General features: G+C 40.5%; 1 protein-coding gene across 4 annotated transcripts in view; it reads right to left on the minus strand.

Moving 5' to 3' along the window:
* plppr2a (phospholipid phosphatase related 2a) overlaps positions 1-12870 on the minus strand; it is a 58513-nt gene that overhangs the window by 35675 nt on the left and 9968 nt on the right. The window lies entirely within an intron of this gene.

Consider the following 12870-nt stretch of genomic DNA (forward strand, 5'->3'; position numbering starts at 1 on the left):
ACTGTATTCATCGTGACTTTACTGAACATCTCCGCCCATAATATTCACACACCAAAAAAGGGTGTAATTGGGTAATGACATCACACTGTCGCGAATCTCCTACAACGCAGCATGGGTTTTCGGAAAATTGTCCAGAGCTGTACTCCATAGAAAACGTGTTGGAATACTGTGTCAGCTTTCTGTTACTATATATTCCAGAGACACTTTTGATATGTGACCTTGTATTGTTTTCCAGTGAGTCAGTGTCTTTGTATTCTACCCTGCCAAAAAAAAATAAAAAATCACCCACTCACAAAAATATTGCCAGTACATCCAACCCACACATGGTGCTCCCACTTTTACACTCAACACACATTGCTTTTCCTTTGTGTCTTCCTACATTTTATTACAACCACGGTTATGTCATGATACATGTCTTCTCAACAGAAGTTTCCGATTGAGATGTAGGTTATGTTGCAGGAACAGAATACTGACAGGCGGTCAGTGCTAATTAGAGCTTCTCAGCAGGAGCTGGACAAGCTCAGTGGCCTGCACTGAAGGCTAATTTGTCACTTCAGATGTACAAAAGGCTCCCTGCTGACAGACATTGAAAAGACTGGGAAACAGGCAATGACTGTATTCCATCCATCCATCCGTTTTCAATGCCGCTTATCCTCATTAGGGTCGCGGGGGTATGCTGGAGCCTATCCCAGCTGACACCCTGGACTGGTCACCAGCCAATCGCAGAATGACTCTATTCCTGAGGCATCTACAGAAATATTAACATAAATTTAATCCTCATTTAGTGTGTATTTTAAGTTTCTGAATTTCTTACATTTTTTCAAGTGTATTATTTATTTCATTTTTTTTTCTAAATTATGATAAAATTAAGAATATTATTAACGCATCAAATCACAGTTATCTGATGGAAAGAGGTGAGATTGGGCAATTTAACAAAACGTAAAGAAGATGAGGACAATTGGAAACAGAACAGGAAACTTTTAGCAGTGTTTCTCAGAGTGTGCGTTTGTGTGCGTTTGTGTGTGTCCATGGGCAGGTTTAAGAGGAGGGAAAGCGAGTGGGAGCTTTTGTGCTGTTAATGTGTGGACTGAAGGGAATGTGGAGTCCAGCGGGAGTGACAGAAACAAGATAAAGAATTGCTTTAATCGTCGTACAACCGTGCCTTTTTTCACCCTTTCAAAAGTGCCTCCCTTTCTCTCATCTGACATCATTGACATCAACTGCTTTATAGGCCAGGCTGACCGTTATCATTGGCCAATATTGGCTTAGAAATGACATCGGTTCATATCGGTATTGTTTTCCGATAACAATACAGTCGCCTCTCGCCACATTGCGTTTCGAATTTCGCGGCTTCACTCTCACAGTTTTCCAGAAATATATTACTGAATAAATCATGCTGTTTGGTAGTTGAATATGGCCTGTTAATAGTCAAAATAAATGTGCATATTTAAGTAAAGTTTATGCATTTTTTGCCTAAACTATGCATTTTCAAGGCTAAATGAACACAAATATAAGGCATTCAGAAGATGTGATGCTATGTCGTATTATCTACATTGGTCACTCGGTGTCAGGAATGTTCCTGTAATGTTTGCGGCACACAAGCATCCGACTTGATGACTGGAACAACAGGCTTTTATTGCAGATTTGAATGATCTCACAACGGGCGCAATAATAATAACATAATAATCATCATAATAAAAACACAGGCTACTGTTGACGTCACTGTTTATCGCCAACACACACGAGCACGAGTCTTATGTCTTAATGGCTTATTTTCTCTGGTTATGTCGACTTATATTGGGTAATACAAGTGTATAGGTGACTATAGGGGTGTTATATCATGTCTAAAGGGCTCTAGGAATGTTAAAAACTGTATTTAGAAGGTCATAAACACGTTTTGTATGTTGTAACACAAAAAGATTTGATTTATAAATAAGGAATCCTACTTATTCAGTTATCACAGGCTGGTCTGGAACCAATTAACCACGATAAACGAGGGATTACTGTATTCAATTTGCACTAAAAGTGCTGCTTATGTGAGGGGGTAGTAAAGCGTCTTTCTTTAATACTTCTAATTGAATACGTTTTGTTGATGGTGAGTTCATGCATAATGTTCTGAATAAGTACAGTTTATAATTTCACTGATTGTGTGCACTTTGTTCTTATATGGATGTTTCCACGCAATGTTTTCCAAATTGTATCGTCGCCTATATTGGTGTTGGTCGATACTGGAATCGGAAATGAAGTGCGAGACAATATTGGTGTGCTGTATATTTCCGGAAAAATGTGCCTTAAAAGTTGCACAAAACCTTTTGACCTCAGTTCGGTGAGCATCAAAAGACTCTTTGCATGTGTTTTGCTTTGCTTTCCACATTCCAAAACCGGGACCAGCTTTAACGCATTTCAGGTTAACAGGTTCCATGACAGAGACAGTCTAACCCCGGAACACATTATTCCCATTATTTCCGACAGGAAATTCATTCTGAACTCTTGGAGTCTCTAATAGCAGAGCGGTTCACCAGCCTGACTTCTGTGCAGACAGTGTAGGCTCATTTCCCACTCAGTGACTCAGTGCCCGCCTTTGTGTGTACCCAGTGATTGACTGGTGACCAGTCCAGGGAGTAGTCAGTCTTTCACCCAGAAAAGAGCTGGTTTTGGCTCCAGACCCCGATCGCCCTGAACAGGATAAGCGCTAGAAAAGGAATGGATGGATGAAGAAATTGGTGGTTGACAAGCTCCCGGAAATAGATTGTGTTCCAAGTTTGATATCCCACTGTACTAAAAGTTGCAAGCATAAAGTTTACACCTAGGGTACGTTTAAACTGCAGGGCATGATGCCCAATTCAGATTTTTTTTGTTAAAATCCGATTTTGTATGTGGTTGGAGGTTGGAACGTGACGTCGACAGGCGTCTGTGGTAATGCGGTTGCTGTACCGGACCGTCGAGGTGAAGACAGAGTGGCGCCAGAAGGCATCGCTCTCAATTTACTGGTCGATCTACTGTATGTTCCCACTCTCACCTATGGTCATGAGATTTGGGTTGGGACTGAAAGAACGAGATTGCAGCTATAAGCGGCCGAAATGAGTTTCCTCCGTAGGGCTGGACTCACCCTAATAGATAGGGTCCCGAGCCACTTCAACTGGCTCGGGCATCTAGTCCGGATGCCACCAGGACACCTCCCTGGTGAGATGTTGGAGGCACCTTGGTGTCCCCCCAGTGGAACTGGAGGAGGTGGCCAGGCACCTGGAAGTGTAGGGAAGCGGAAGAAAACTGATGGATGGATACGAGTTCTTAATGTGAACATGCGTGATGTCGTGCGCACATTTCCGTGTGTTTACAGAAGTAACGATTGTTGCGGTGTTTGCTGTCCTTAACGCATTTGTGGCATCTTCGGGGATTTTGTGTAACAGGAGCCAATATTTTCTTAACCGAATGATTCCACGTAGCAGATAAATAAGAAAGAGGGCAAGAATTTTGGCTATGGCGGTTTGTGGAGAACTTGCAGCGGCGTGTCAGTGGCAGAAGCGGTGGGACATTGCCATGAGCGACTTCACTGACATTACACACGACAAGAACTTTTGTTTACATTGGTGAGTACCTTTTTATCCAAGTCTTTCGATGATATTCAGACTGCAGTATCGGATACTTAGCGGATTTATATCTATATGCGAACGAGGCCTGAGTTGCATTTGAAAAAATTGGAATTGTGCTGTTCACACTGACAAGACGGCGTTAGACACACAAATTCGATAATAAGAGCACACTGGATGCTTTTTGTTCCAGAGTACTTCTTAATATTTGAAGACGATGTGTCTGTAAGTAATGTGCAACTATAATTATATGATACCTGTGTGGATTGAGAACTGTTGTATTTGTTGTTTAATTAGGACGCTAATTATGTCTAGCTTGGAGATTGTAGCTGCTGTGTCAACCACTGACTAAGTACACACATATGATTTTCTGTTTATTTTAATTCATTTGTGAATACAAAAATTTAATGTTGGTGGTAAAATAGGGCTGTTTGATGCATTTCTTACACACCGGGATGCGTCCAGGTGTCATGTCACATATTTAAAATGCTTTATTTGAGAACATTTTGACATTTACAAAACAGTTTTCATTGTATCCATATACTTTAAGAAATGCCTTATTTCAGCTTCTGGAGCTTTAGTTTGTTTTCTTGTCGGTGTAAACTTTGCCCCGTCCCTCTGGCTTCATCTTCTTTTCTGAATTTAATGCTGTTTGGAGCGGCACCATGACACACACAAAAAAAAGCTTATTCAAATGAGAGCGCGTTCATAAATGTCACTAAATGCGGCTTATAGTCCAGTTTTTTTCCTCTTTATGGTGTATTTTTTGAAGGATGCGACTTACTGTCTGGAAAATACAGTACCTTGTGCACATCAACCCAATGATGTTCGGGGGAAAATCATCAATTTCTTAATCAACTTCACCTTAAAAAACATGAATGTTTGGTCATGTCACAGATGACTCATATACACCCAGACAGAATAAAAGAATGACGCATGGGCTAATAGAGCAGACAGCAATGGAATTACCAATGAAAAAAGCCGCAGGTCATCTGACTCCATTATCAGACACAAATGTGACCCAAACCGAATTGAAAATTCAGCGGCTGCCCTCCTGCAAGTGCTCGTATGTACTCACTCATGCATGGAGGACGTAATACTGTATACTGTTATTAATACGCAGCGTCTGTGGAGAAATAAATAGCATGTGTTATTCTGAGCTCTCTGTTTACAGATTCGATCGATGGCTCACTCATCTGAGAAGCTGTTAACACGATCAGATTGTTCTCTTGAAAGCTCGCCGCGTGTGCGCGCGCCAATCTTGATACTCCAACAACGGTAATGCTAGATGACTTCCTATGTCAGGTGAGACGCTATCGGTGTGCCAGCAACCTATTAAACACATTCATAGACGTCTCGCTTGCATGCCAAATACCGTTAAGTATGTTCTCATTCAGGTATTATTTAAATTTGTTTGACTGAATGTCCCGTTCAGAGAGAGTCACATTTTTTTTTTCTAATTGTGGAATCAAGGTGAAAAGATAACAGCATGGGACAAACGTTAGTATCATACAAAAACAGTTTTAGCACATCAGTATTTATCCGTAATTAATTCATTTATACCACAGTGCTTGATATCATTTACTCATTACTTTATTATGATTTAATAAGGTACTGTCAAGCCACATGTCTTTTATTATACTGCATTTATTTTTGTACTGCTTTTATTGATCTTTATTTCTTGTTTTGATTTTATCATATATATGTACATGCACATAGTGTGTGTATGTATGTATGTATATAATTCTGTATTGATGCAATAACACCCCACCTAATATACATTATAAACCCACAGAATTTACCACCATGAACATTTTCATTCTAATAGTAACGTGGAAAGATGCATTATTATATTCCATCTAACATCGTTTGTTTTAGGTGGGCGCGTACCAAGTGTCATTTACTGTTTGCAAGAGAGACTCAGCCGTGTAGCAACAGTGCCCTCTGGTGGTGACTATGTACTAAAACTTAAATGAAGGCTGAAGAAAGAGATGCTGTGCATGGATCCTGAAAGGAATACAATAAACATTGGCAAAATTTCAATACAACTCCACACTAGGGGCTCAAAATCTTTTTAGACAGGCTCATTATATATTGTTTATTCTTCTTTTAATTAACACTACTAATTGCTAGAGGTAGATACTGTTTGTGAGCCCAAAATCAAATCCTCAGTGCAAATAAATAGGAAATACAGCAGCATTGTATGCAAGTGATCTTCAAACGCTACGAAGACCTACAGCCTTAATCCGTTTATTTGGATACAGGATTAAGGTGGCCCGTTTTTAATAGTCTTTGTGTGTTCTTGTGCAACCCTCCCTGTGGAACCGAAAAATCAATATTGCAGATTGAATATGTCCATTAAATAATAAAAAATGTTTTTAGGATAGGAAAGACTTTCCATTGGATCAATAGGTGATTTAGCCTTTGCACACATTGTGTATTTGACTTTTACCTCGCAATAAGCATAGAAACTAATCCCGTGAAGCACTGACAGAAAATCACTGCTTATTTACACACTGAGTGGTTACAGAACAACATCAGTATTCAATAAGGGCCAGATTTTGGGTGATTTTGCCCACTTTTTTAATTTAAAGGTGTATTACTTGAAGGCCCTGTTGTATGATCATTTTAGCCTGTTAACGTCTTCAATGAGGGTCGTACAAAATTCTTCATAAGAGCAGATCGTTTCACATGTTCAAAGATATCCTTATCCGTGGTGGTTGTGGGGGGCATACAGGCACTGTTGACCGGCGTTTCTCCTAGGGATGTAAATCTCTTTGTGGAGGACGATTCCATACATTTCTAGATACACGGGTTGAGATATGATTCAAAAACGATATATTTTAAAAACAGAACGATTCGAACAAGTGTACAAACAATACGATTCGATTCAATATGATTCAAATACAATAGTTAATGAGGAACGAACCAACCTAACCCTGACCACTGCTCATTAGTTCCTCATTAGTTCTTCATTATTTCCTCAGTAACTACTGTATTTGTGTGTACCTTATTGTAAAGTGAGACCGCCAATTCTATAAAAGTGTTATTCTTACACTATTTTCAAATACTGTAAGAGCACATCATATCCCCAAGCATGCTGTAAGGCAGAGATCCCCAAACACCGGGCCCTGGGAAACATTCAGGTGCGATGTTAAAAAAAAATAAACACACTAATTTGCAGACAACTACATCAAATTTGATGCAAATTGAACTCAATTTTGGAGATATGGGCCATTATTTTATTTAAAAAATAATATACAGTTCAAAATCCCACAGTGCTGGTTTTAGTTGTTTGTTGCGAGCAGCAGCTTGTCCCACTATGTTCGAGGATCATTGAACACACCATCTAACTTCCTCCCACGCGGCACAGATAGACTACTATACTGTATTTTTCTTTCACCTCACATTTGGTCCCAAATGCTGATACTATGTGGGAATGGATAAAGGTAAGATTTGATGACCTTATTGAGTGCTAATGTGCATATTTGTTCAGTGCGTCTCTCTGGGAAAAAAGTTGTTCCTGTCTTAGTTTTGCACAATACATAATAAATAAGAAATTATACTGCTATAATGTACGTATGTTTGCCGATGTTTCCCGGTGACTAGATAGCGTGCTGCTAATGCTATTTAGAGCCGTTCTCGTCTTCGGTCATGCTAAGCTATGGAGTAAGAGCGACGATTGTTTTGCCAGTAGCCCGGGCTCTCGTATTGTTTGAGAGATGGACTGTCATTCGGTTGCTAGTCTTGCGATACCCAGTGCATGTCGCTACAATCGATTAATCTAAGGATTTATGACTGATCCAGGAGGCTGCTACTGATGCAGCCGCATAGCTCTCTTGTCAAACTGTATATCCGGTCGTAACAGTTTATCGTTCACAACCTTAGTTCCTCCCTTTTCTGAGTATTTTATGATATGGAATTTCATTTCACTTTTATTTACCTTTTCTGTTTTTTTATTTCTTTTTTTACTGTGCTGGAGTGGAACTGCATCGACTCCAACTCAAGACCGACAAAGCCAGGTAGTTGAAGTAGATGAATGTGAAGAGACTCACCTCCCAGGCACACAAGCCACAACCTCTCACCACCATTCATGCATCCACCATGATCAAAGTTAAGGGTGAGTCATTTACTTTTATTTAGTGATATTATACAGTGTTTGACACTTGTACTTGACCGTTATGCAACCATCCATCCATTTTCTTTCATGCTTCTCCTCATTAGGGTCGCAGGTGACTGGGGACGTTCCCAGCTGGCTTAAGGCGAGAGGCAATTATGAAATGATTGTTTCATAATTGATTAATATGGAACATTTTTTTCTAAATGAAAACTTTCTTTTGGACATATACTTTATGGTTGCCTTTATGAACATAAAGTGTTGTGGTTTAGCTAATGATTAGCTGGATATAAGTGATACATTTTCAAATATAGCTTCTGCAAGTATGTGCAATGCTCCTTTTGGTTTGACCTGAATTTCACAGTCGATCAATAAAAGACACACTGATGTGATTCCAGCCCGGCACATGCAGAACTTCAAGTTGAGTTATTCACCCACACATAATAACACTGTGGCAGGCTGCCATAGAGTTGGTGTGTTTTTGTATTTTTTTTCTTTTTTTTTTTTACAAACGAATTGTTTTTTCCCCCACACTTCCATGTCATGATCATAAGGAAGTCTGAAGGAGCTCTCGTGTACAGACTGCAGTATTTACAGTAGCAAAACATGCGTAACTGAGACGCCCATGTGCATTTTTGACACTCTAATAAAGCCTGGCTTATGCTATCCGTCAGGATAAATATTCAATCTGACTCTGAATATTTATGACCACTGTATGACCCCTCTTCATTGAAGCATATGAGCTCATAGGCAGTGACTTTCAAATAGTAAATATTAGCCCCTATATAAGTGTAAATAGTGTAATATCAACTTGTGCTAGATGTGTAGGGAAAATGATGAATGTGATACTAAATATGAAATGAAGTTGTTTCTATTTGTGGCATAGTGCGCGCGTCCCAATCCAACACAAGTGCAAAGGTAGAGAATCAAGGAGAAAAGTGGAAGAAGACAAAGGCAAAATGGAGGAAGCAAGCAGAACAACATGGCTGAGCCGGGCAGCGCTGATGGAAAAGGTTGTGACTTGTGATTAGGGCACAGCGAAGGAAAGTAGTCCGACGAAAGAGAGCAAAGACGGGGAATGAGTCTAGCTGATTGGTTTCCATGGAAACTGCTGATGAGGTGTGGGGCGAAAGAAAATTGCAGGTCATTGTAGCTTGGTATGGGTCCCTGTCACTGTCATCTCTCTTGCACACAAACACATTATATCCCAGATAGGTCAACTCCTTCTACTCTCCAGTTAGATGATTTTTTTTGCTTTTTAGTTTCTTCTGCTGTGTTTTTGAGGCACCCAGAGCAGAGTGTAGAGTAGACTTCTTCACACTAGGCACACTTCACACAGCATCCAGACACGTGGTGTCACTTGGCAGCGTGACTTTTTTCTAGAACTTCTTGGAATCTGTGCTTAATTGTGTAATTATTGGTGGAATTTCTGTGTATAGCGTGGTTACTGTTTTTAGTTCAGGAGAAGAATTGTGCAGAACCCTAAAAACCACGAGACACGTTAATAATGGTTGCTGTTCACCATATGTAGGTGGTCTTCCAGTGTTATGGAAGTCGGAGCTTAAACTGTACTCGCTATGTACGCAGAACACATGAAGGATGTGAAATACACACGAATAAAAAGATTAAGTTCAATAATTGCATCAAAAAAAGAGAACAATGACTCTGTGGTTGTCCCACCTTATTAAAATATTGTCCCAGGCTAGACTGGATGGATAACTTCCTCTTCTCCTCCCAGACCCCTTGTAACAGTGCACGGAATCCTTGACCTCTAGCATTTGTTAGCATTATTTTTCCTTAATGATGGTCACGACAGTTGAGCAGTATTGAAATATAGATACTTCTGATACCAGCTCGTCATCCTCTAAAATCCATCCTTCCATTTTCTATGCCTCTTGTCCTCGCTAGGGTCGCGGGGGCATGCTGGAGCCTATCCCAGCTGACTTTGGGCGAGAGGCAGGGCAACTGCCGGGCATATATAGCCAAAGAACCATTCACACTCACATTCATACCTATGGAAATTAGGGTCTCTAATTAACCTAACATGCATACCGCAAATTCTGGTGTATAAGCCGCTACTTTTTTCTTACACTGTGAACCCTGCCGCTTATGGTGTGGCTAATCTATGGCTAAATTCTAATCTGGTGACAGCGCCTTTATTTCAGAAATACTACTAAATGTTTAAATACTGTGCCGCTCACAAGTCAGTGAGGAAACGGTAGCTCTTTCTTTGGCAGGAGCCAGTCACGAGCAGTCAGTGCACTCACTCCGAGCTTGTCAACCCATTGGAAAACACAGGAGGCCAGTGTATATATAACAGTATAACAACAACAACAACACTAAATTCACCACACAGCAACTTAACACTCCAAAAGTGTACCTCATAAATACACATACCCCAAGATTTTAAAGTATTCCCTTTAGGCATTTCGTCTGAGCAAGGCATTCATTAGGGCGCTACAATGACATCCCTCTGAGCTCTGTGTTACGCGCTCCTCTGGCTCCCTCTGGTGAGCAGAGGCAGCATTGCAGTGCCATCCATCTATGTTGCTTGCCTTCCAATGAACTGCTCTTCTGGCAGTAATGCATTATAGGTAGATGTTAAATTAGCTGCTGTTTGTTATTTTGAACTCGTATTGGTACATATATTGTATATTTTCTAGGTACTGTTGATTAAGTTGCTGTGTGATGAGTTTAATGTTTGTAAGATGAAACCGTGAGTCAGACCGTTATATTGAGTAATGACCTCCTGCAATGTCCAATGGGTTGACAAGCTTGTGAGTTTTTCAAAGCTCATGATTGACTCCTGTCATTAAAGAGCTGCCTGGTTCTCACGGAGTCATGCATGCTACAATATGTCACATGCGGCTTATATATGAGCAAATCTGGGTTTTCCCTTAAATTTAGTGGGTGGGAATGTGGGAGGAAACCCACGCACACATGGGGAGAACATGCAAACTACACACGGGTACCCAGACCTAGAGATTCAAACCCAGATCTTCCCGATCTCCTGACTGTGTTGCCAACATGCTAACCACCAGGCCACCATGCAACCCTGCTCTAACATCGATTCTCAAATTAAAATATTGATACTTTTGATCCTGTCATTTGACGTAATGTTTGTCTGAAACGTTTGTCTGTAGAAAGGACGACCGATCGTAAACAGAGCCACGTGTGAATTGTGAATAAAGTTTTCATTCTTATAGTAGTTCTTAATAATGAACAATTTTTAAAATAGTTTTATTACTTTACTGATCTTTTTTTTTATTGTTTAATATACCATTTTCACACATTTTTAATGATTCTGTCCTTGTATTGTCCTTGTCTTGTATTATTTATGCTATGATATGAAATATACACATTTTTTAAATTTTGCAGACACGGATCGCAAATAAAATCAGTGGTATCGCACATCTTCAGTTCTGGGGGCCCAATAGGGCTAATTTGATTGACTACCATAACAGGTACGTACTTCAAATAAATATAAACAATGTAGTCAGCGTAGCCTCTGCACAGAAGGAGAACAAACTTTACCGGGTCATCATTATATGTGCCGTGCTTTTCCCTTCTAACCCCATTTTCTTGTTGGATGTCTCCAAATAAAAAATGAAAGATAGAAATAGTCTCTAATGCTTTCTTGTAACACACACACAGGCACACTTACACATGAATGCTGAGTAAGCCAGGGAATTGACTCAGTCCTGAGGTCTGAGAGCTGATGAGTGGGAGGCACATGGCAGAGTGGCCTAATGGAGAGCGATCAGAGTGTATTAGAGCCAAGGGGGCCAAGTTTCCCCAGACACACTCGCAAGGGTGTGACTGATCAGTCTCGCTGTGGTATCTCGGTCCCTCCCTTGAGTGCTGAGGTGTTCAGGTAATGGCCAGTTTGAATATACACGCTCACTTCATGCAGTGGGGGATGTGACACTAAAGGCTTCATTATGTTACAGCGGTACGGCACCCACGTAAAGCCACGCCGTCTCGTTCCTCCCCCTCCAGACCCTCCAGGAGAGCTTGACATGCACCTCTGAAAAAAGTGGCGAGGGATTACTGTAATAGTAGATAGTAGAGTGTCTGCATTCCGAGGGTTAAACCCAGTGATGTGTAGTCAGGAACAGCAAACTCTTATCTGCTGGCCTAACCACTCCCAGAAGCACTGACCTAGATTTCAACCTTAAATTGTGGTATTTGTTTCATTAAAATTCTAACAATGTATTCCCAACAGTCTATTATCTTCATTTTTTAGCGTGTTTCTTGGCTGCAGTGCTTCCAGTAATGTATGTGTATGTTTCACTTTTTTAAATTTCACCTTCTATGGGTAACCCGCCAGCTTCACACAGGACGAGAGCGCTGACCGTTCGGCCAAAAGCCCGGACTGTCGACCGCGCGTTCATTGCAGCTCTTAAGGTCGAGGGAGTGAGGTTCTACCAACGTGCACTTGCATCCGTTACATATGTGTTGCCATATCAATGTAATCTGCCCACTCACACACACACAGTAGCAATGGGGCTGTTTTTAGTCATTAGGTTTCTGATGCGACTTCTGAGCTTGCAGGCCCCCAGTTCTGATTGGTTGATCAGAGCAAAGAGGCAGGCCCCCTGACTGTCACTAACTCGAAGTTATTAGTAGTAATGTAAGTCAGGCGTATTGGTGATTGTGTATCCTAAGATAAGGTGACCTACAGTCATGGAAAAAATGATTAAACCACCCTTGTTTCTTCAGTTTATTGCTCCTTTTTATGCCTGGTACAACTAAAGGTACATTTGCTTGGACAAATATAATGATGATAACAAATATGGCTCATTAGAGTTTAATTTAAGAGCTGATATCTAGCAACTTCCATGGTTATCTTGATAATAACCAAAATCACTTAAGTTCTCACATGAATAGCGATAGCATTGTACTGTCAAAAATGTAATGTGTTATGAGCTATTTTTGTTGTCACTGTTATATAAGTCCAAACAAAGGTACCTTTAGTTGTATCAGGTATTAAAATTAACAAGAAACAAGGGTGGTCTAATATTTTTTTCCATGACTGTACATTGGTAAAATAGGAGGGAACTACCTTGCTAAACGCCTGTAAGGTGCATCGCAAGGGAGGCTGTTGCTCTATATGGGCACCCATGGTTCAAAACCCTGCTGTGGCACAAATTAACCATGATT

This window comes from Dunckerocampus dactyliophorus, chromosome 18 (genome assembly GCF_027744805.1).
Source record: "Dunckerocampus dactyliophorus isolate RoL2022-P2 chromosome 18, RoL_Ddac_1.1, whole genome shotgun sequence".
Taxonomy (NCBI): Eukaryota; Metazoa; Chordata; class Actinopteri; order Syngnathiformes; family Syngnathidae; genus Dunckerocampus; species Dunckerocampus dactyliophorus.